Here is a 26,095-nt window from a genome sequence, read left to right as displayed (position 1 = left end):
GGTTGTGCGTACATGCGTGCATACATGTCGAGACAGCAGGTGTGCGCATACACGCGCTCTCGCGTGTGTTCAAGCAAGCATATCTGTTTACTTTTGCTCTCCAAAACCCACTCACATTTGAATGCAGGAGACAGGACACATCTCCCTGCTCTGTGAGCCGCTAGACAGCTCAGTCAGAATATTTTAGAGTACACACACACACACACACACTCACAAGCCTCCCTGGGGTACCCCATATGCGGCGCCTGGGGAGTGCAAAATGGAACTTTTTAAAAGCCAAAAACACTTCTCCCGAACAAACTAGTCTGCTTAATAATACCACACCCGTGTTTCTCTCTCCTCTCTCACGACAGGCCGTCATTATCTACAAGGGGGTGGATGTTTCGGCTGCTTTTTAGGGAAAGGTCGCGGTTGTTGTTTTGGTGTCTGAAAGCCTTGCTACATGACGGATGGCAAATAGACTATAAACTATTTGGAATCTATGCATCAACAAATACATTTTGGTATGGAAATGGAAAAAAAGAAGGAGTTGGAGAATTGTGGATTTAACGCGAAGGTGCTGTGACTTGCAAACTCCGGAGACATTCAGTTGACTGAATTGCTTATTTTAGGCCTGCAGTACATGCTGCAATATTTTGATGTGCATTATATCGAGAAATCAAGAAAATCTATGTTGAGCTTTTATTTATATATATATATATATATATATATAAAGATAGATATATATATACACCGCATGAGAGCAGCTAGGGTCTTTTTTCTTCAGTAGAGGTAAATGAACTTATGTACACACAGACACACAAAAACAAACACACACAGACTCCAGGCACACAACCAGTATGTATACAGACAAACACACATGCACCTTCTGCTCTTATGAAGATAAATATGGCAAGGGGTAGATTTTCACCCGCACCCGCTGAACGGGACACACACATTCATCTTTGCTGTATTTGGTGTTTTGGGGTGTGTGTGCCTGTGTATGTGTGTGTGTTTGTGCATGTGATGCGGGTGGGGGGGGCATATTGGGGATACAGCAGCAAGCACCTCACTGCCTTTTCAATGTATGGAAATGTATGTGCATTTTTAAAGTAGGGGGGCTAAATTTATTTCTCTCCCCCACCCTGTATACCATTCGCCCCTTCCTCTCTCTCCACACCTCATTCCCGAAGCTGATAGACCTATGGATGCATGATAGATGGAGAGAGAGAGAGAGAGAGAGAGAGAGAGAGAGAGAGAGAGAGAGAGAGAGAGAGAGAGAGAGAGGGAGGGGGTCTCTGCATGGATGCATACATGCATGCATGGATGTATATACACCCCACACCCTCTGTCCTCTCAAACACATGCTATAAAGTCCCTAACACACACACATACACACGCACCTCTGAATGCTGGATTCATGCGCATACCAAACGTAATCCATAGTTTTACATAATGGGGAGGAGGAAAGAAGGGAGGCGAGCTGGCTTCTGTAGCCGGGTGATAAAGATAATATGAATCATCTGACTCTTTCTCTTTCCCTGCGTATGTATACATATTCACCTAGGGAGATGCTGATATGCTATAGGGGAATATAAGGAGATATGGAGAAGGTCCCCCCTGATCGTCAAGAACACATGTGGGTCATATGTGTGCTTTGTGCAATTTTCACAATGTACAAGGATTATGGTTCACGGCATGCAGAGATTTAAGGAAATTGCTCCAAGTGCAAGTCATATGTGTGCATGGAATGGCAAAGCTATTGCACTATTTGCCCGTATTGCATAAAAGCAATTGCATTGGGAATGCACAATTGAGTGCACTGTTTTGATATGCAACTGATGGATTTTCTTGCACGTTTGTATAATAATATGTATATACTGGGAGATAGGAGTTTGTTTGTCGCTGGAATTAATTAAGCAAAAAGTACGCAACACACTCTACATACAAACAAAAAGAGGAGTCACTGTTAATTATTCCGAGAAAGTTAATTTTTCTGAATATAATTAAAGGCATTTAACCATCAGGGACAGAGTGAGATCAAAGATGTATATTTGATGTCATGCAGATAGCATTTTTAAATTAGCAAACCCTCTTAACTTTATAATTATCTTTGGTGTGAGAACTGAGGCAGGAAGTTCTTTTGTGTTAATTCTGGGGCTGAAATAGTCTCCTAAGAATTAGATGAAAATTAATTAGAAATAATTGCAGATAGACATGCAGATTGCATTTACAATGCAAATAAATCTTAGAACAGAACTAAAGTTTCTTTTTTGCCAATATTATTCTGTAATAAGAGTGGAAATGTATGAAGAGTATTTTTTATTCAGATACATTAACTTTAAATGACATTCTAAATTTAAAGAATTTAAAGATGGATTCTCTTCGGATGTGCTCGTATGTGCTCGAATTATACAATTTTCTCTTTTAATGTAACTTTAATTTCTGTGCACATCGTGACAATATTGCTTTTTCTTATTTCTTGGAATGGATTTTTTTTTTTTTGGATGTGTGTGTCACAACCGCTCTCTTCCCTCCTCTCCCCACACAGTAATGTCCAGATATATCAAAAAAGAGAAATAGAAAGAGGGAGTGAGATAGGGTGTGGTGAGTGTGTGTGTGTGTAGAGAGAGAGAGGGGGGGGGTTGAATTCTATCTCCAAGTATCAGTGGCCCCACAGAAAAAATAGAATTGTTTCCTCCATATTAGGAATCAAAGCTAAGCCTGGTGTTATTGTGTCCACCATTTTGACTGCAGCCGACAGACCTTGAGGAAGCAGGTGCACCGGGATGAGTGTGTAGGTGTCACTACATTTTATTTATTCATTTCCTTTTTTTTATTTATTTATTTTTGAGGGTCAAAATGCATGCTTCTGTGAATTTCAATTGTTGAATGTTTACGTGTGCGTGTTTGTTTAACGCTCACATGTATATACATATATGTCTTATCATGTGGTGAATATGGGTGAGTGTATCCATGTGTGCGGCTGGTGTACAAGCATGTACACCTGCCGGTGTCTGCGCCTTGTGCATTTATACGTCCCAGAGAACTGTTGACCTCATCCACCGCCCCCCGCACAACCACACTGCGTGTTTCTAGAGGACCCTTGAACTTGACCGTGGAGGGAGAGGGGTGATGGGACCGGAGCTGAGGCTTAAAACAAACCACTCGGATGGACAACAAAGACGAGGCGGATGGGAGGGGGGGGGGGCGGTGTTGGCTTGGGTTGAGGGGGGCATAAAGGTTGAGATTCAAGGGGGAAGGTCCCCAGGGTGTATGTGTGTTTGTGTTGATGTGTCCATATGTAGTTTATCTGGTCTTAGAAATCTGTTCCTTTCACTCAGTCATCCATTCGCTCATTGTCTGCGTGACTTTTTGAATATTCACCTTCATTAGACTGGACAGATGAAAATGAAAATTATTTTTCTTTTGTTTTATTTTATTTATTTATTTATTTTACAAGTTGCCCTTTTTTTCCCTAAACATTTTTTTTTTAAAGTGGGTCAAATGCTACCACAATAAAACAACATGATACAGTTAAAGCAAAGTCACATCAGCAACATGTGTGTGCTGAGATATGCATACTGCATGTGCTGTGTGGCCATGCATATAACGTGTTTAAATGTCTGTGCATATTAATGCTCATGTTTATATTATTTTTTTGCATGTATCCCTATATGATCCTACATGCTTTTGGGTCATCGGTTAGATCATTTGTTGACACATAGGTGGGATGCAGAACACAAAGCATCGTGTGACCCCCAAAGGTGTCTGATTGTCTGAATATGGAAAATCTCTCAACTATGAGCTAAACACAACTAAATTAAACGACTAACACTTCCAAAAATGTGTGAGCACGGTGTAAAAAAAAAAACACAGTACACTACTATTGAAGTAAAAAAAAAATGTGTGCGTGTGTGAGTATGTTTGCGTGTGACACCAGTAGTCCAAATAGATGGTAAAGATGAGTTTAAATAAGAAGCTGCGGGAGAAGATGAAAGGAGTCCGACAAATGGGATGGAGGAAGATGAGAGGAGGAAGAGAGGAGAAAGTTTGAAAGGAGGTAGAGGATGGAAAGAGGGAAGAGAAAATGAGGTAGGGATTATAGAGGAGGAGGGTTGACGTGGAGAGGAGGAACAGACGGAGGAGGAGAAGATATGGGAGGGGAGGAGGTTGGAGGTAGAACAGGTGGGGGTGGGAAGGGGGTGGAAAGAGGTCAGGGAGCATAGCGTCTTTTGGCGAGGAAAATGAAGGTGCGTGTGCAAGTGTGTGTGTCTTCCTAATTGTGAGTAGAAGGTGAGGGGTGAGGTCTAGGCACGCTCCTCGCAAAAAAAAAAAAAAAAAAAAAAAACAGCAGATAGAGATGGACAGTCAGAGGCAGCACTGTACTGTGTGTGTGTGTGTGTGTACGTGAGCACGTCTATGCATGTGTCTGCGTGTGTGCATGTGTTTGTGCGTGCGCCTACGAGTGTGTGTTTTAATAGCCACAGTCAGTGAGCCTCTGTCAGACGGTCAGCTAATTGGCCATCTTACAAGTACAGAGGAGGCTGCTCGCAAATTGGCAAAAAGGGCAACCGGCTTCAATCTGATACCAAACTCCTTTCTGTCACGATGCTGTCCATTAGACAACAGCTTAAGTCAGGGAAATGGAACAAAAATAAAGAAAAACAGAATACAAAACAGGGGGAAAATAGTGGCGTAATTGTGCTTTGGAGACTCGTGTTGTTGTGCTTGACCCGTGTGTAGCGAGACAACGGGGATCATGCCAGATTTAGCGTAAATAAAAATTTGAGGGGGGGGGGCAATTCATTGGTAGGGTTTGTTTTTATATTTGTGTGTGTGTGTATGCATGTGTGTTTCCCTGTTGCAGAAGCCTCATGTATTTTAATCCATGTAAAGTCCCAACTGGGTTCCAATTAGGAACAGGTTTCCTAACGCCCTGAGGGGAAACTGATAATTATGCTGTTGTCTGTGGTTGTGACTTAGAGTGTTTGTGTACTTGTGTGTGTGTATGTGTGTGTGTCTGTGTGTGTTTTCGGGGGGGACTAACATAGTGTATGATATTCTTTTTTATCTTTCTGTAATGTTTACAATGCTGACGTTGTTAGCTGTATCAAATGATTCCTCATAATTAGACACGATACAGAGATTCAAATCCTCTTATCTCAGTTGTTTATCATTACAGTAGTGAGCTTAACGCACACACTTGTATATCATGTTGTGTGCTGAATCTGAGCTTGAAGGCACAACAGGAGAATACAGTTGAGTGTAGTTGTTTCTGAACATTTTTGGGCCTTGTCTAATACACATAAGTTCAAGTGCTTGTGCGTGTGTGTGTGTGTGTGTGTGTGTGTGGTGTAGAGTGATTGTACAGTGGGTGGTAGCCTATTCTTTTTCATCTTTCTGCAATGTTTACACTGCTGATAGTGTTAGCTGTACCAAATGATTATTCATAATTGGGCATGATGCAGAGATTCAAATCCTCTTATCTCCGTTGTTTACACACTGCTTTAGGTATCAAATCTGAGCATGAAGAAACAGCCGCCATATCCATACAGTATATAAATACAGTCAGATGCACATTATCTGAGAATCTGTGTGTAGGTGTGTGTGCATGCTATTGTGACTATGACAGGTAGCTGTGCCCTAATGCTCTTAAACTCCCCGCCCGCCGTATAACCTTGAAAAGAGAGAGTGACGCTGATGTAGTGGACAGCGCACCTCTCACATCTAAACCTAAATGTTGAAAAATGTCCCCTCAGATAAAATGGATGACCTAACTGTAGAACCCATTGGTATAAATACATTGTTTTGCAAGGCTGAGCTGACAAGAAAAGCCAAGAAAATGTTGAGTTTTCTCTGTATGGGTTTTCTGCAATTTGAAAAGCTTGCCATAGCGGCAAAAAAGCAGCCCTGTGTTTATTTTCAGCACTGCAGTGTTTTGGGGATGCTTGGGCCCTCCTCTCTGTGTATTCATGAACTCTTATTGTGGTTGCCACTATTTCCATACTGTGTCGGTGCAAAAGATGCCTCACAGAGGGGAATTGAATATGAGATATTTACAGCGTTTCTCTTAATCCGTACAGATGGACATGCTGGGGTATGTACATATTGCAGTAAACTGTTGTAGACTTATTAATATCAGACAAGATTCTGGGAGGGGGCATGGGGTTAAAATCCAACTCCAATTTACAAATCTGAGATAATTTTCACACTCTCCTCTGAAGATTTTTACATAGAAATGAAGGGAGTGGAGGGTTGAGGGGGGGCACAGGGAATCTTTTGAGACTGCAAAACAGCGTAATTGTTTGGCTATCCAATCGGGTGTTATACTACACATAATATATGGTTATTTCATACAGCCTCCAGACTGCCAAGATGTTTTCAATTTGGCACAGCCCTGCGATCATGATATCACAGAGAAAAGAGAGAGAGAGAGAGAGAGAGAGAGAGAGAGAGAGAGAGCTTCCAGTCTGGGATGGCCAGAGCAGTGAGAGGGCGATCATTTCGCCAAACTCAAAGGCCCCCCCCCCCCCTTCTCTCTCTCTCTCTCTGGGACGAATAATTCCACAGTTGCTGAGGCACTGAAAAAGCAATCTGCGGAATACCCCAGGGTCATGTCTGTGGCCGGATGATTTGTGTGAAATGTCATACATTAAATATAAGTTTAACATTCAGCCCGGTGCACTGTAAAACTGCCCTGTCGTTGCCACAGTCCGCCATTTCCCTCTGTGCAGGGAGAGTTCGGGTTCAGGAAAGCGGTCACAAAGGAGTTGGACACACAAATACACACGCACACACACATTCACAGAGTAACGGACGCACATGTACACATACACATACACACCACCCCCTGTGTCTGCCCAATCTTAGAAGGAGTAGGAGGGAGAGGGGGGTGCGGACGACGGGGAGTTGCGAGGCCATTCGATCCACAGCTGCATTTCATTTACGAATGCGAGAGCACTAACTTTTTTCTTGAAAATATATCTATATAATTTTTTTCTTTTTTTTTTTCAATTTCATCTTGTATTTTTCCCAGGGAGCTTTTGGGTCAGACAGGCATTGAGAATAAGAGGGGGGGGGGTTGGAGGTAGACAGACAGACAGACGGACAGAGAGACGGACAGTTTGTCTAGAGGCAGGTGTTGAATTCGCGTCCAGGCTGAGATGAGAAAGTAAGAGAGGAGGTGAGGAAAGAAAAAAGGGGTTGTAACTAATTCATAAAGTTTCAGGAAAATAGCAGCCACTGAGAGGAAGAGAGAGAGAGGAGAAGCGAGAGAGACAGAGGAAAAAGGTGTCTCCAGGGACTTCACTGAAGCAGTCATTCCAGAGAGAGAGAGAGAGGGGAGATTCTGTCCATCCTAGCAGATGAGAAAGAAATGACAGAGAGGGTACAAAGGATGTCATCCGCCAGATGGACAACTGATGAGTTTTCTCTCTTTTCTCTTTGTCTTTCTGTGTTTTTTTTTTTTTCACGTGGCTTGTTTGTTTGTGCTCAGACTGTGCCTCTGGAAAGTTTCTGTCTGAATGACTACAATAAGATCATGTGTTTGATATGTAAAGGGAAAACGTTGTGGATATTTCAGAAATGTGAAATTCATTGAAGATGGCCAACTTTGGTGATGATCAAAGGGCAAACACTAGATGCTTCGAGTCCAGAAAGTATAAAACACTATATCTGCCCTGATTACGCCGTGCCAGACTCATTTGATATTGCTCATGAATGTAATTATGTACCTCTGTGCCTTTTCAAAATATTCTTATCTATTTGGCACAGTTCAATTTAGTTTTTCGCCTGGTGGTGTTTGACAACATTTGCATCTAAAAAAATCCATGCACCCTTTCTACAAATTCTGCTTATTATTGCCATGAAAGAGCTTACTACCAGATTTATCAATTTCACCTTGAAGGTGTTGTACTCGCCAGTGCATTTGTAAGCAAGTCGGAACTCTTTGAAGACAAACACAGTATCGTACAATCTGTGGCCCCCCTTTCCTACCCTTCTCCTCCCTTTCCATTCCCTACTTCAAAGCAGAAAGGCTTAGATGAAGGTTTGGAAAGAAATGGAAAACAAATTGTTCATTTGTATCTGGGAGGAGACCAGACACTTGAGCAAATTCTCTCTGCATTCTGTCTTTACACGCGCTGCAGTAAAGTTATCTTAAGGCGGGGTGCGGGAGAACCAGAAGGAGGCGAGGTCCTCGCAATTGCTGCTTTAAAGACTCAGACAAGCAATCAAATGTGTAAATGAGAGCGAAGCTGGTCAATGATCACCTTCAGGATAAATCTGCAGAGATATCAAATACAAGCAACTGAAAGAGAGTATTCTGCACCACTTTATGGAAGAAATGCTCAATTGATGTGTTATTTAGACTGCAACATGAGAAAAATTACCGCAGTATTTACTTTTTATATTAAAAAAAAAAAAAGTCTACATGTAAAATAACTGCTCCAAACAGAAGTAGACTGGAAAATCATTTCAGGTCATGATAATGATTTCTAGTGTTAGTATTAGTCTAATTCAATAAAACATGAAGTAATAATCAACTAAATAGCAGAAATCCAAGTGCATACACAACCACAAACAATGAATCAATGTCAAAATAGATCATAACAATGATCAGAAAGGTATAGGCTGAAGCCATACTTTATAGTCTTACCTGTTAATGCATAAAACAATAAAGTGCATACTTTTTTTTTTGTGCTTGTAAGAGAGCCATGTAGCTTTGATCATGAACAATACAATTATGTTCTGTATTTGATGGCATGGTTGACTCAGGAGTTAAATAGATGCTTCATATTAAAGAAGAAGAATCATTCAGACGACATGAACCTCACTCTTTACTCTCAAAGGCAATGCTAACCCCCCGAATTCAAACAATCTAAAAGATGAAGAAGAAACCGCCCGCACACTTAAGTCACCTCTGCGCCAATTTATCGTGTCAGTGTTTGATTGATGAGATGAAGGACAATGTAGTCCAACAACATTCTAACTGCCACTTCTTAGTATTACCAGCCTCCATTCAAGCACCGGTGCAGTCTATCTGGGGAATTTACGCCCTTGTATTTAGCGTAAACTGGGATTGAATACCTGAGTCGGTGCTGCACTGTAGGCTGAGGTATAGTTCGTATGACAGCATCTCTGCATACAGTGCATCCCAGTCCACATATTATATGGCTGAGGATAAGGGACTCCATACCATGAGGGTATATCACAGTAATTCATATATGTTTTGAGCTTCAGACCTATGATAAGAAGAAATGGGTTGATGGGAGAAGCCCAGACTGTGACTCCTTGGCCATTATCCACAGGCAGGCAAATCAAGCCAGCAAATCAGGAACAATGGAGCCCTCAAAGAGCAGAGTGGGGATCAAAGCAGCGCTAACTGGCCATTGCAATCCAATTGAAATGTTCACTTTGCATCTCTCCAAAGGTAATGGATGTGGAGAGTGGGAGGTGAAAAGAAAGGGCTGCCCGCTCGCATTTGACGTAAAATTATGGAAGGTAAGAAGAGAAAAAAGGAGAAAAAATGCTCGTGACAGGCCTGGCCTTCTCAAGTCATCTACTGTAGAAGCTTCATAATGTCCCTTGGTTATTTTGACTTTGAATTTGCGAAGACCAATTTTTTTCACTCCATTTTTTTTCTTCCTTTGAACCTTCCAATGGTAACATTATGATGATATATGAGATGCTATACGATGGCCCTTGTGCATGTGGAGTTGGATTGAGGCGGGCTATTTCTTAAAGTGTCCTCCCTCTCTCTCTCTCTCGCTCACTCTCTGTGTCACTCTATCTCTCTCACCCTCTCTTCCCCCTCTCTTCCCCCTCTTTGTCTCCCCCAATCACTTCTCTCTCCATGTTTCCATCTCTCCATTTGAATGTGTTGATCACCTGGGGAGATGCTGCATTAATGCTGACGCCCAGTAAAAAGCAGAATCTTCTCTTTATTTATCTGCACTAAAATTCCTCCCAATCTTTCCAGCACATTTCACTCAATCACGCAACTCAGGCCATTCCATTAGCCACACAGGGGCGTTTTACCTCATTGAGCACAACACGCCCCGCACTTCTATGAATATAGATTCCCTTAAATTATGTATAATGGGAGTGCTCAGATTTTAGCATTTTTACTAAGAGGGTTTGAGGGTGTATGAGTTGTTTCTGCGGCTTTTTGAGTGCATCTTGAAATACAAAGCGTGTGCAAGAGACCGGTGATGCCGTATTTTCTTCCTTTGAGTTCAGAGATTGCGAATGGAGTAATGTGGATCTGCATGATCATCTAAAGTTGTTAATAGGTCAGAGCAGAGTTCACCGAGGGTATGTTTGTGTATGGTTGATGAAAGGTTAAACATGAATATGCAGATCTTAGACGTCATGAACGTATTCGCCACGGGTCATTTCTTGCACCTTCAGACAAATCTGAATTTGCAATAGTTCACATAGTAGACTAGTAGACGGTGGTATGACTACATCTTTCACTGTTGCTTTATTATATAGCCGAAGTTGCACCTACCTCATAAGCAACTGTAAGGTCTCAGTCTAGGAGGTCTGAATTTGATCTCTTGTTGTGCTGAACATTTTCTGATCTGCGAGTGCGAGCAGTGTGACTAATTGGATGGTAAGTAATTTTAATTCACATGTTGGCAGTTGGTGTCCATGTTGCTCAGCGGGAGGGAGGGACGCAGCTGAGCAATATCAACAAACAGGCCAGAAATTCTATAATCAGAACAAAATCAACATCCTCATTACTGACTCGGAGCTGCTGCCTACATCAAAAAGGGTTTCAAAACTCTTTCCCCTTGTTTTCAGGGAGTGATTATGTTTAGTGTCAGGCCAGGCATATCAACTTTTTATTTTTTATTTTGCACAAACACAAGCACACTAGAATACTAACAACCTATCAGGGGGATAAAGTTCGAGATATCTTAATGTGTTTTATATTTTGGCTGTTCATTATACGTATTGCTGTAATAATGTTGCAACATCTCACTACAGTTCAAATCTTTTTCAATAAGTAAAAACATACCAATCAAAATGTGTAGTAATTGTTTCACGGTATGGGATGTGAAACTGTGAACGCATAATAGAGTATTTTCAAACAACTCTGAATGTAGTTGGCATGTTTGTCTTTCATGCATGGCATACGCTTTCGCTGTATTCAAAATGTTTTTTTTTGTTTTTTTTTCCAAACATGCCTTGAAAAACAACTCTTTTCATCTGCTGTTTTCTGTTGTTTTGTTGCATCTCCTCCAAAGTGAACGATGGAGGTTTTGGACACGGTCATTTTCGGATTGGCTAAGATTAAAAAAAAATTTCCATTTCAGCTGTCACCGTTTCAGACAGAGGGAAAGGAGTTGGAGAAATCGACATACAGTTCCCACGTGAGTGACGTTAACCTCAGTCGACAGTTTCTTTGTCCTCATCTTCAAAAACAACCAGAGCAACAACTACTTTTCCACTGTCCGTTTTTATTGACATCAACTTTGTTAGTTTTTTTTTTTTTTTTTTGGCTACTTGGCAAACTGTGATTACATTGCTGAGTACTAACAGCAATTATGTAGCATTGTCTGCGCCCTCCTGCTGTTTGTGTTTAAACCTTAAGGAATCTGTACCTGTGGGCTGTGCTGCAGCAGGGCGGCTCTTTAACAGCTACACCAGCTCTTTTTCTAACTTACATATTGGAACTAGATTTTTGTTCCTAGATAACATGATCTGTTTTTAAAAAAAATGTAAAATCTACAAATTATTATCACAAATGCAACCACACAGCCAGATGCATTGATCAGGCTGAGCACCTATCAGATCTGACCAACGGAAATGGAGTCGAACCTCATGCAGCTTGGCCGCGCATTACAGCACTCACTCAGCTGTCCTATCTGATTAGAGCCTATATGTTCTATAATATATTCTATAATATCACATGACTGTGCATTTTATTTGCCTGCGGCTGAGCTTGGCAGCAACGAGCCAAAGTAAAGGCCAGTAGGTTGAAGGTTTCCAGGGCCTTCTGCATGTTTCATGAACATTGCACCCGTGACACCTATTGAAATGATGCTGTGGAAATTCAAGCGTATGTTGAAAAAATCTTTTTAGAAACGATTCTTGGCAATTCAGGAGCAAGCGACAGCGTGCAGACGAGTGCCAGAGAAGCTGTCAGAGCGTGTTTTAGGTTGAACCCGGGGCCTCTGACGCCGGCTGTCCCTGTTGTTAGGGCGTAATGGACGTGTCACCCCAGAGGAAAGGCTGCTGGCTGCTTGGGTCACCATGCCCTTCAGCACATGACACACGCGTCACCAATGTGACAGGAACATGCAAAAAGCATACAGACACCATGGCAACCGAATCTGTCTGTGTGTGTGCACGTGTGTGTGTGTGTGTGTGTGTATATGTGTGTGTGTATTGATCCGACGTGTTTTCTAAACTGTATTATTGACCTAAATGTTGTTTCTAGCATCTAATCTGTTCTAGTCGAGACGTAATTTTATAAAGAATTTAGAAACACTTGTTAGTTTCACTTAAGAAATTGTCGGCTGATGGAAATTTATTGCCGCGATTCAGATGGATTGCTTTCATAAAACCTGATGTTGCATTGAGGGAGCCAAATATAGTAAGTGTTCCAGTAACTGTATGATGCCTCAGCACACACATATGCACACCCACACCCACACTCACACCCACCCACCTACATACACATAAACATACGACAAACACTATCACATATACAGACGCACACGCACTAACACTTGTTATCGATCTACAGCTTAGCTCATGCCAGCAGGTAGTCCAACTCACCGGTTATTCTGAGGAATTGCTTTCAGTAGCTTTATCCACACACACACACACACACACACACACACACACACACACACGCACGCACGCACACACACACACACAAACACTACATGATTGTTTCCAGTGGTTAAATCTACACAATTTGTGCACAACCAACTCTTAAGACACCATCACCTCCTCTTCACAGATCAAGGGCTGAATTTGTCGATACCACGCACACACACACACACACACACACACACACACGCTTGCAGCCTTATAACTGAACCATGTTTAATACCGTGAGAGTATCAAGTTGAATACTGTTGCATAGTTAGAACAAAATCCTTTATCCTGTCCTCTCATCCCTCCCTGTCCTCCTCTAAATATTGCTTTTCCTCCTTCTCTGTCATAGTCATGCTTTTTGAACCCTCTTTACAGCCGATAACACAGTTTGGAGTGTAAAGGAAAAGGGATTAAAGCATTGTGTGTGCGAGTATGTATGAATGACTTGGGCGTGCTCGTGTGCATGTGCATGTCATGTTTGTTGTGATCCCAAACGGCCGGGGCCCTGCCTCTACCGCCGTGTCCCTTTTTTTGAATCTAATTTGAAAACAAGTAAGAGGAACACAAAGTTCAGTTTGTAAAACCAACGTTTGGTACAATGGAATGTTTCTCATTAAAGTCAATCAGCCAGTAGACAACAAAAGAACCTTTCATTGAAGAATATGAAGTGAAAATAAAAAACAGGGCACCGCTTTAGCTGGCACCGCTCTCCTTGTAATATGTTATGTGTACAGCCTCCTCCTCCTCCTCTCCCAAAATCGGCCTCTCTTGTTTGAAACGGATCGAATTAAGATGTTCAAGGATTTTTTTTTTTTTTTTTTTTTTGCTCCTTCCCGCTCTTCTGAAAGGTCATAAGTCTAATGTAATTATAGCACATAACTGCGGTAAGGGAAACACATGCCAGGAGATGATATGAACATACAAGCTGTAAACTGCAACTTTTTCTTCGCTAAGCAGAATGTTGCTTTTTTATGACTGAATCAATATCTTTAACTAAGGCTTGTAAAGCAGCCCAGTTAGAGACTTTATTTAGGCTTACCTCTGCCTGACCTCCTCATACTCCGCCTTGACTTTCCCTGCATGAGAACAGCAGGAAACCTTGCATAAGAACCAGGAGGCATTACGTACTGTATGTATGAAAATTGCCACAATGTGGTGGATTTTCAAACAGACATTTATTAAATATATCGTGATGTATATACTGTTCTTGATATGATTATGCTCCAAACTAGGCTAAATGGATACACCTTTCCACTTTTACGTTTTAAAACTATTCAAACTGTACGCAATGTATGACTTAAACTATTAAAACCAAGTCGGGCATTTAAGATTTACGAAATGTTAAACGCAAAATAATCTAAAACAAATTAAATTCAGCTTTGAGCACAAACTTTTCATGACAAATAATCTGATGTGTTGTAAGGCAACACCTCTGTTATATGCCCATTAAAACATTCTAAAGTGAATCGAATAGTGGGACAAGCTCAGAGGGAAAGTAAAGTTCTAAAAAGATGAACATACAAAAGAAAGAGGCAGAGTAAAGGAAAAGCAGGGAAAGAGAGAGCCCACAGTAGGTTGTGGGATAACCCCACAGAATTACAATATTTTCAAATATAGCTTATGCATTTCACATGGCCTGAACCAGAGCCAGCTCTTTCTCTCTGTGGGAGACTCTTGCTGAACCTCGATGGCCGAGCTAGCATTACCACTAGCAAGCTAACCCCTATTGACAATTTTATTTTATGAGTTTTTGTTTTAAAAGTGTCACAATGGAGTTGTGTTTGCAATAAACCCGCACAAAAAATCCAGTGATAACCAAACTATGATGCAAAAACTGAGATTTTTCAAAGCCCAGTCAACTAAAAGTTGGCATGAATATTTTGAATGGATATAATATCTTCTAAAAGGAAGTTGGCTTGCTATTTTTTTTATGTTTTTAAAGGTTTTCATTTGAATTAGAATTAGTAGTAAAAGTTTTTTTTTCTTTTCCAGCAGAGTTTTTACTCATTTCTTTAAGAGCAGATGTCCTTCATTACCTTCTTCTGCAGCACAAGAAGGCTTCCAGAGACTACCCTGCAGATACCCACTGCCAGCTCTGTCGTCATGTGACCATTTGCCTTGCAGGTCGTGGCGGCCCATCGAGGGTGTGAGGCTCTACGAATGCAGAAGAGCTCTTCAGTGTCAGCAAGACTGACAGACCTCCCGGAAATCTATGCCATATATCTGCTAAAAGTTAACTGCAGCACTTTGCTCTTCTTTCTCTTTCCCTCATCCTATCCCTCACTCTGTCACAGCTTTCCTTCTGCACTTCTCTCCTCATCCGTCACCCCGTTCAGCTCAACAACACTGACAAACAGAGCATTGCACTGTGTGGCGTTTTTCTTCAGAAAATCTGAGAAATATAACAAATCGGTCATTTAAATGCAGGTAATTCATCAAAACAAATAATAAACACCCCTTTAATTGCCACCTCACCTGTTTTAACTGAACTATTTCATGTCTTGATATCCTGTTTGGATCCTTTGTGCATTTTTGAGGTTGGCTATAATTCTTTCACCATCAAAGGCAGAAATAAAGAGAAAAAAAAGAAAAGCAAAACTTATAATGATTATAACAATCAGCGCATTGACTAACCGGCAAACAGGTGTGTGTGTGTAGGAGGATGGAGGTGGCAGTGTGAGCATGCTCTCTCTCTGCTATTTGCTCGACTGGTAATCAGCCAAATACGCTACAAGTCTCCTGCTATGATTTGCCCCCCGGTGTGTCTCCAGTCTGAACGCCTGTGAGTAAGTTAGTGTTTCTCTATGCCGACGTGTGCATGTATTTATACAGTATATATGTCTGCTCCTGTCAATGTGTGTGCATGGCACTATGTCTGTGTGCATGAGTGGAGTGTATGTCCATATGTGAGTGTGCATCTCAGGATTTATATTTGCTTCCTGTGCCTTCCCCCTGCTGAGGGGTATACCCTGACTGAGGTTTACTGCTTGTGTGTGTGTGTAGTCTTACATGCTCGCAGATGTGTGTATTTGCCGGATGGGAATATAACTCCTAGGACATTTAATCTAGGGAGAATTTCACGCTAGTTACTGCTTGTCATCAAACGTTTCTAGCGTAAAATAGTGCAGCGATCTTTTATTGGCGGATGTTTGGGGACGAATTCACTGTCAGACCCTTCAGTGCCCTGCTGCCCTCTAGATAGGCTGAAAGTGTGTGTGTGTGTATAAGTGTGTGTTTGAGAGAAAGATGAAGAAAGAAACGTCGACAAAGTTTGTTGTCTCAGTTTTGATGCTTTTCAGTTGAGACAGATGAATCTGACTCTCGAGTGTGTATGTGTGTTCGAGTTTAAAGCGCAACTTTAAACTTTATTATGCAGAGACGGAGACATGAAAGCCTCTTTTCTGCACACACACACACACACACACACACACACACACACACACACATACACAGATCTGATCCCAGGCTTAGGGGAAGACCGATCCAGTATATCTACAGTCGTATGTGTTCACTTAGCAAGCCACAGCTGCTAGCACCATTACTATGATTTCCTGTGTGTGTATGTCTGTCTATCTGCCCCCATAACACACACACACATCTAAAGGTCCTGTCCAAATGGGTTTTAGCAGGACACATATTTTACACCCGCTTCAGTCGCTCTGATGTTCAGGTGCTTCACTGTAAAATGTGACCCAGGTTGTCCTCTAATGCATATCACAGCCTGACAAAAAAAGAAAAAAAAAGAAAAGAAAAAAAAAAGACGTATTCCCTCCACCCCTTCTAAAAAACAAAGGAAGGATCTCATAACCTTAACTTTAAACGTCTGAGTAATAGCTTTTTTGTGTGTCTCTTTATTAAAAACTTTCAGTATTTAAGCGGGCTGTAAAAAAAACAAAGGACACATTTGTTTAATCGAATAATCCTTCCTCCGTTTAAGATGACTCCAAAGCTTTCAAATTTGAGCCTTAATGTTTCGACAAGCTGTTCAATCAGTTGTTTTTTGAGGACATCGCAAATGGCAGGCTGTCTCTGAAATACGTTTGCTTGTTTTACCTGACCCACTTTTCCTTCACTGTGTGTGTTTGTGTGTGTGTGCGTGCATGTGTGTGTGTGTGTGTGTGTGTGTGTGTGTGTGTGTGTGCGTGTGTGTGTGCGTGTGTGTGTGTGGAGCACGCTGTCCCTCTTTGCTCAGAAGGTTGTAAATGTAATCTTAGACACATGTTACTTCGGCTGATGTTTTTCAGATTGATGTCAGTTGCGATTAGCATATCTCCTGCCAAGACACAGGAGTGCTCTTTAGAGCCTGGCCTCATACACGCTGGCTCACACACACACACACACACACACACATGTACGCAAACCGTTGGGTAAACATAGTTCAGCTGCCATTTTGAATGATTGCACGATGATTATTTGATGCAGTGATTTATTTTGAACGCAGCCTCTAAGTAAACTGAGGCAGGAAAAGATGAGAAATCTGACTGACAAGCTCCAAAACAAAATTCTACCCCAAGACAGTCTCCTGACACCCCTTTCCCAGCAACATATTATTATATCCTGGCCCCAAAAAAAACACATTTTAACGCTCCCTGGCCTCCAACTTTAATGTCACCCTGTCTGTTTCTTAAAATGCCGTCTGCAGAGTGCAGCCACGTAAATGCAGCTGTGACCAACACACTCCACGCCGAAACTGTTTCATTTACATTCATCTTGTGCTTGGGAATGGAGAATTCCTCCTCCAATGTAAGACAGCGGGGGAACTGTGCAAAACGAATTTCTCGCCATCTCTGGAGAGCGAACGATATAGGGATTCAGAACACACCCTTCAGACAATAGAAGAGGAGGGGGTCTTATTTTCTTCTCTCTCCCCTCTTTCCCCTGTCTCTCTCCACACCTCCCTGACCCTGCTTCCCCTCAACCTGCACAGCAGAGTGAGAGAGTACATGTAGCACCAACAGGGGGTGGAGGGTGGGTGGGTGGGTGGGTAGGGGGGGTATTGGAGAGAGGCAGAAAGAAAGTCAGATAAAAGAGTTAAAAGAAGAAGAAGAGGTGGTGGTGAAAGGGGGGGGGGGGGGTTGCGAAGAAACAACAGGAGAGTGACTGACCAAATATCCAGCGACAGAACAAGAGAGGAAGACAGATGCAGAGAGGGAAAAGAGAGAGAGGGGGGGGAGATGAGAATATATATGCGGTGGCCAGTGTTGTGAGACAAGGCAGGTTGCTGTCACTTTAAAAATGACTGTAATAAAAGTGACCGTCGGAAGATGGATCTGGTGATTTTGGCTTGCTAATCAGTCATCTGTGAAGAGGACCACAGCCCAGATTCAGTGGCCGCCTGACACCTCTTGATTGATGCCTGTGCCCGATAAAAAAAAAAAGGCCCATTAACTGTCCTCCTATTAAACTGGGTGAAATGGCAAAAAATGCTCCTCTCGCTCCCACTCTGCTCCTCTAATCTCTTTTTCATTTAAACCCTATATCCTTTTATATTTTCTGCCCCCTTTTTTTCCTTATCAGGTCTCTGTATGCTGTTAAGGTGGTCTGTTCTTCTTACAGTTATTATTGAGATAGTGGGAGAGATGTTAATCAGCGAGGCCTGCGTCTGTGTGCGCGGGTGTATACTTGTTCATGTTTGCACCGGATGTCACATACTGTACTTGAGTACAGTCCTTGCAGTCAAATCAACGGATCAATAGGTGGTTCAAAACACACTAATCAATGCTTCAGCTGGTACCTGTGACACAGATTCTTGTTAAGTATGCAAATGAGCCCGCATAATGACAGTAAGTGTACGTCTCCATGCCTTCTTTTAGCCTCATGACATGCGTCAGAAAAAAAAAATAATGACCCCGCAGCTGAATTTCATATCTCCTCATCTCTCCTTCTCTCTCTTAGACACATACACACACACACACACACACGCACACACACACACACACAAACACACACACACACAAAGATTGCCTGCAATAATAATAACCCCACAGACGACAGCTTCAGCCCCCTCCCTCCCATCCCCTCATCCCCACCTCACCCCCACAGCCCCCCTCCCACATACAATCAAACAAAGCCTCTCTCTTACCTTGCGCATGACCAATCCTTCCATCTCTCCCACTTTTTTTTTTCTCCTCCACCATCCTATCTATGCATGCTCTTCCCTCTTTCTGTAAACCCAACCACACCTAACAGCAACACCTTGCACTCTCCCGACCATCCCACAGCCTACAGCGCGGCACTCACACCCCCAATAAATACAGCCCTGGTCTGCCGTTTTCCCATCTATCCCTTTTTCTCTGCCCCAGTCTCTTTCCCCTCTCTCTCCCTCTCTCTCTCCCTTTCTCTCTCCCTCTCTGTCTTTCCCTCTCCCCTCGCTCCTGGCTGGTGCTGGTGAAATATCAGGGCAAACGGATTCCAGCTTTTTTCTCTGGCTCAGAGGGGTTGTTCTGTGCGATTTGGCCCTGGGGTGCATTTCAGCGCTTCTGATGTGAGAGAGGGGGCGAGAGAGAGTGAGACAGAGTGAGAGAGAGAGAGAGAGGGAGAGAGCAAGGGCAATGGAGAGAAAGAGAAAGGAAGTGTGAGAGAGCGAGAGAGAAAGAAGACACTGCCAGGGTTTATCCTTACTTTCTAAGGGGCAGTCAGCGGTTTTAAGATGACGGGCTTTTGACCGGCGTTGAACCAGCAACTCGAGGTGTGCATGCTCTTCATAGCTTACAGAGGCCTTGAGGTGATCTCCATGCATAATCAGGGCGAGCCACCTCCATGACAGGTGCGCGGCCATCTTGGAATCTCTCTGAGCCGGTGGACTTGAGCTGAGTGTCCGTGCTGGTGTAGAAACAGAAAAGATAAACGACTGCAGCACAGTAGTTTTATTGCTCTAAATAAAATGACAGGTGTTCAAATGACAAGATTTTTTTTTCTCTCTCTCCTTTGACACTATATATTTTTTTTCAGTACCAGACAAGATTGAGTGGTATTTTGATTTAATTTTATTTACCTATTGAGCTGTAGCAGGACACCTGTACAAAGATAATAACACATGTATCTGTATATTAATTTCAGTTCAAATTAAGAATTCATTATTACCTGTGGTGGAGCACAAAAAATGCACAATAATCAGAACACACTGGGTAGATTATTATGGTGTCCTTTAAATTATTATTTCAATATTTATCCATTTTAACAATTAAGTAAAAATGTATCTGGTATTTTTTGTTTTCCGGTTGGTCGTGTCTTCAAAACACATTTTTCCAAAGCACATCATTTTGCAGGAGAATTCATTTTGGAATTTCCACAGCTGATTGTGTTTTATCTTCTCTTTTGTGTGTCCATGCACGTGTACAGTTTACACAACCTCATGCATGCATGTATATGTGTGTGTGTGTGTGTGTGTGTGTTTATGTTTCCTAATCTCACATCTCACTGTGGGGCGTTCTTAAAGGATTTGTCATTCTCAGCTCAGTTGGGCTGATTGTGAATTAAATGTATTTTTAGGCACCTTTTTTCCGTCCCTTTGTGATCCTAGTTAGAATTGAGGTCAGGACACGCAAACAGACATACACAGACTCTCACACACACAAATGCACACACCATCTCAGAGAAAGACACATAGCTTTCAGAACAAATCACTGTTGAACTACCCTGTGTGGAATGATTCTGACATTTTGTTTGGGAGAAATAGCATTTAATTGAAGGGAGGGGCGATACGGATGGCAGTTATGCAACCAAGGGAAAATGTCTACATTTCAACCCAAATTGAAAACATAACAGAGTTTGTGTCTTTGTGTATGAGTGTGAGTGTGAGTGTGAGTGTGTGTGAGTGTGTGTGTGTGTGTGTTGAGGGGTTACTTGCACCATTTCACTGTTATCCACAGTTTGCTTGGTTGTTTAATTATGAATTAGTTCAGGTTATGGGGTTTATTTCATAAAATAATATTGACTTTTTATCATAATACAAAGTAATCTCTCTACTTTGGTCTCTAAAATCAGTCAATCAGTCAATCTGTCTATCTTGATTAACTAAATTTGCAGGTATGAAATTTACATGTATGATAAGGAAGTGCAAAGCGCTCATATTTCCACATATTCACTTCAGTTTAATTTTTAATCATTTCATTTTGTACTATTTTTTCTTTTACATATTAATTTATTTATGTATTTTTACATCCAAAAACAGAAACGATTACGTCCTTTTACTCATTAACTAAAGTTGCACAAGCTTTTAAGCCTCTGCTGTTTTTTTTTACTGTTTTGTTTTTTTCTGTAATAAAAATGTATTTTTCCTAAATCATGTTGATCTTCACAGGGAAAATCTTAAGCCCTTTGTCCCCAAGATAGTAAGGTCAGAGGTCAGACTCACTCACAGACCAGACATCTACAGCTGGAAGGGACGCTGTGTTTTGCTCAATGACACTTCAGTAGTTGCTTACAGAAATGACTGCTTGAACTCCGGCCATCCGGTTTAATGATGGTCACTAGGAAAGGAGGTTGAAGAGTCCTCATAAGGACTCCTTTAATGCACTAAAGAAGCCAGCAAGCATCTTTCAGGGTCACTGCACACCTCAAAAAAATGACGCCTTTCACCCCCACCCCTCTCTCTCTCTCTTTCTCTTTCTTTCTCTCTTTCGCTCCAAGCGTTGCCAATTTGTCTGAGCCGCATCCGCTAATCCGTGCGCATTTACGCATTGGTCATTGCGCCTCCGGTTGACTTGGTTGGCTTGATAGATGATGGCGTCCAAGCAGGAGACTGACTGACTGTACAAGCTCACAGCTGACAACAGTGTAGGGTGGTGACTCTATGCTTTGCAACGTGCTGCGACATAAACAACGAGTGGTAAAAGGAATATAAGCGTCTTTTTTATCCAAATATGACAATTACTAATTAAAACAATAAATCATTATTTTTTCGTGTAACATGAAATTAAATAATTCAAAATGATAATGTAGCTTCATTTTAAGTAGAACGTGTGTTAGAAATGGGGATCAAAATATGATGAAATTATGAAAATATGGTCATTTATGCGTAAAAGCTCTTATGTACTGGAGGTTATTTAGCAGCAGCAGCATCACAAATATAAGCCCATTGCCAAGGTGTAGTGGCCTACAGTAATATTACTTTTTAGTCATGGATTACATTACTTTTTGAGAAACTGACTGTGAGACGCCTTTGACGTTTTTCCCCTGGATGTCGAGATGTCAATCTGTTGCTATAGTACTGACTTCTCGGTACTGACCGGGTTATTTGCCGTGTTGGGATGGCCCACTGACTGTCAGAGGAAAGGAGGGGGCAGAAGAGGGGGGCATGGATGGATGGACAGAGGGGTGAGAAGGTGGAGGGGTGACAAGTCCCCAAGAGAGCGGGAGAGTGGGGGGCTCCTGGAGAGGACCTCTTGGACCACTAAATTGACATGTTCAAGCTCCTGGTTTGTCCTGAAGAAAGCACTTTAATAAGACATGTGACAACATACAGTACTGCAGTCTCACTTTGATGAGGCCATTAAATATCAGGCCTCCTGTTAGATTTTAAATTACATTTTTATTGCTTTAATTTGACTTAAATTGTATTGTAATAATTTATTTTAACACACTGTGTACCATCATATATTATTATTATCGTTATTATTATGTATTCCATATTCCATATTGCATTTTTTCCACAAGATATTAGAATAGAAGATTTTTTATAAATGTATCATATTTAATTTATTTTTTTCATTTATTCCTGCAGTAAATATGCAAATGATAGGTAAATTACTAACTCAGGAATAACTTAAGTTATTTAGAGCAGCGGTGTTTTTTTTTTTATGCTGTCAATAATTTCCTTTTCTTCAATATACATACAGGTGCTGCTGTTCCCATCCACCGAAGCGTTACAGGTCTTTAAGTGTATGTGGATCTGAGTGATAATCAATAGAATTTGGCGTTGAACGGGGCTGGAGGCGGATAGATGTGTGTGTTGTGCGTTGGGGGCATCATGAGGAAGGCCGTTTTGGGGCCCCCTTTTTTTTTTATTCATCTGTCCATATATGGAGGACAGTCAGTGGACGCGTGTCTATTAAAGAGGGATCAACAATGAAAAAGATCGCAGGACCAAAGGGCCAAGTGGGAGGAGGGCAGCAGGGCGAGATGAGACTGAATGGAAACAGCAGTGGTTTTTGGTAGTGTGTGTTCTGTGAGAGACACACACACACATGGCGTGTGTGTGCGCGCGCGCACGTTTATAGTGTTGATTTCCTGTCGCGAGCGACCGAAATGCGGGCAGCCACGTCTGCCAAGTCACCATTCTCCTCCTGTCTTGTGTCTGTTCTTCTTCTACTCCTCCTTCTTGCTTGCCACAACACTTGTTCTTCCTCGGGAGCAATATCGCGGCAGTCCTCGCCCCGCCTGCATCTGGGTAAAGACTTTACAGTCAGGGGCCATCGATTGCTCTTATCAAATAAACAGAGTGGCACCAGCAGCGGCTGCACGGACCCACCACCCTGCACCTCCACCCCATCCTCCTTCCCCTGTCTCCTAATCTTAAGCCCCCCTCCTCAATTCCACCCCACCTTTTCCCCTTACTCGAGAGCCCTAGCAGCTGTGGTCCCATGTAAATTTTACATGATTGGCACCTCCTTATTTTACCTCCCCCTCCACCCCAGACCTGCCCCTGCCCCATTCCCCTGTTTCTTACCCCCCCTTCATATCATGTTGCATATTAATGCACAGTTTATGCAATAGCTCATCTGACAGTGCGCAGCGGCTATCATGTCCATGTCTTTCCCTGGGAATTTGCATACCTGATTATAGTGCCTGAAGTGCTTGATTGTTGCTCGGGTAAGTTATGTGATGCTGAAATGTGATATTCAGCGTGGAGACAGGGGGTTGGGGTTGGGGGTGCTGAAACGGTTCCCCTTGACCCTTGAAATGCAACGTAATCCCGTGTGGCCCCGTTTGATTAGAGCATTTTCCTGTCTAATTGTTGTCATCAGGACTTGCACTATCATTGTGCATCTGGAAGCACTTTGACATCTAAGTCGGTGGGTTCTCAAAAATGGGGGTTCAGGAATCCTCAAAGGTCCGCGAAGGCCACGCATGGGGTCCCCCACCCACCCACCTACCCACCCAACCCCCCACCATCTCGCCTCCTCCCACCTTGGCACAACTAAGAATTGCTTAATTTCGCTGTGATTTCATTAACCTGAAATTATTCCAATTAGAGAACATATGTCTGAACAAATGTATCCCCATTAGCGCCAGACTTACAGCAGGTTTACAATTCAATTCGAAATCAATAACAACAACAACAAAAAAAAAGCCCATATTGGGAGTCCCAGAGACAAAATCCAATTAAATGTGGACCCTTGGCATAAGGTGTTTCCATTTGGGGGTCCTTGACATGAAAATGTTGGAGAAGCCCTGATCTAAGTGACTGAGGCAAAGGGCTGCATTGACAGTCTTTGTTTCTTTTTTCTCTTCTCTGCTTTTTCCCTCTCTCTCTCTCTCTCTCTCTCTCTCTCTCTCTCTCTCTGTCTCTCTTTCTCCCCCCTCTCTCTCCCTCTCCCTCTGCCTCTCTCTCTTTAAAAGGGAGCGGAAGAGTGGGCTGATACCGGTCTTATGTTGCGTATGGATTTTCGTTTATATAATCGATTGAAATGTCCCAATACATTGATTTTGGGTTCAGTGTTTTACAAACAAGCGTTTATGGGTCTCGATTTTATGTTAGGGATGATTCCAGTGTGACACCGATGCGCAAAGAAGTCGGAGTTGTTGATTTTTAAATAAATGATTTAAATACAAACAAATAAATATCTATTGTTCCATGTATTAAAAAAATATATAAAAACTGACTCGGGATGGGGGAAGGCAAAGAAGAAGAGAAACGGGGTGAAAAGACACAATATTGTGCTGCCTCTCTCCTTAATCAAATAAAGTGGTGTAAAAAACACACACACACACGCACACACACATACACACATACACACAAAAGCATTTCCTTCCCTCTGAATTTCTCCTTGAATTATATGCCATCACTAGTGTGTGTGATTGCGGAATATTAAATTAAAGTGGGATAAGTCCGCACCGAGGCGGGCTGCGTCCAATCCGCAACTCATTTCCCCTGTTGTAGCACCGCATCACTGCGCTCCTCTCTTTTCAATGACAATGTGCCAAATCTGGGCATTTTGAAAACACTTTCCATATGCTATTATCGGATCGCTACTGAGCAAGAGAAAGACAGAAAAGAAGAAAAACGGAATGTTTTATACCAAAGGTACCGAGAGTCTACATTTTTATTTATCTTCTCTTTCAATGGCTTATTATACTTTATGCTTTTTGGGGGATTTAAAAGAGGTAAGAGGAGGTAGATTTGAAGTTTTTATAACGATTGCATATTTATGGACCGTTGTTGGATGGCTTTGGGGCTGAGTGTGAAAACGTCGAGAGAGTTTATGTTGAGCATATATGGGCAAAAACTTCATTTTGTTTCACTCTCTCTCTCTCTTTTTTTTTTTTTTACTTCGCTTTCCTCATTTATTGCTTAAGAGTAAATTGTTTTGCCTGTCTCTCTGTGGAGTGTTTTGCCAGCAAACAAGTTGAAGAAACATTTTTTTTTCTCTCTCTGAGGCATTCATTTCGCTGGAATCACAGAAATAATTCTGCCTTTTTGATTTATTTGCAATTAATTGATTTTTGCATCCCTTGCACCTTGATTTAAACACAGGTGACAACTTGCAAGTGACTTTAACATTTAGAACATTTCTGTGTCAGACGTTTTCTCGTGGTCAAAATACAGTTTTGAATTATTGCACATATTTTGAAAGAAAGACATTTTTGGCTTAATTATTCTGGAGTGAGTGGCAACACAAGAGTTACACTTAACTTCTTATTGTCTGATTTGTGGGCCTTTATAAAAGCTTGTTTGTGCGTGTGTTTGCTGGACGAGAGTTGGCCAGTGGGTCACTGTGGCAGGTTTGCGGGTCAGAGCTGTGGGCTTTTGCGTGTTTTTCTCTGTGTCCTGATGAGGCAGAAGGGGTCATCCATGCAACCCCATGAGGGCGCCGACGCATAGGACAAACAAGGTGGAAGTCTGTACGCACATCCAGAAAACACTGACCAGGTGACTGCTTGTAGAAAACATCAGGACGCGCTGCACAGCTGACAATTGTTTCAAAGGGATTCTAACAGAAAACATCAATCCGGGTTTTCAGTTTGACTTCAGACAATATATTGATGGACCAACAATGGTCCCATCACATGGCATCTCCCAGTGTGTCAAGCCTTTATGGTAATATCTCCGGACGAT

The 26,095-nt window shown here is 42.1% G+C and overlaps 1 protein-coding gene across 4 annotated transcripts in view; it reads left to right on the top strand.

Annotated features, from left to right (window-relative positions):
* zfhx4 (zinc finger homeobox 4) overlaps positions 1-26,095 on the top strand; it is a 279,124-nt gene that overhangs the window by 168,774 nt on the left and 84,255 nt on the right. The window contains exon 1 of one of the 4 annotated variants that reach the window (XM_019254914.2): positions 24,995-25,063. The exons of the other annotated variants lie outside the window; for them this stretch is intronic. The gene's annotated coding sequence lies outside the window, so the exon portion shown is untranslated. Of the gene's footprint in view, positions 1-24,994; positions 25,064-26,095 lie in introns of those variants that run through there. 4 annotated transcript variants of the gene reach the window in all.

Source organism: Larimichthys crocea, chromosome XXIII (genome assembly GCF_000972845.2).
Source record: "Larimichthys crocea isolate SSNF chromosome XXIII, L_crocea_2.0, whole genome shotgun sequence".
Lineage (NCBI taxonomy): Eukaryota > Metazoa > Chordata > Actinopteri > Sciaenidae > Larimichthys > Larimichthys crocea.
This window is presented reverse-complemented; position numbering and strand designations above follow the sequence as displayed.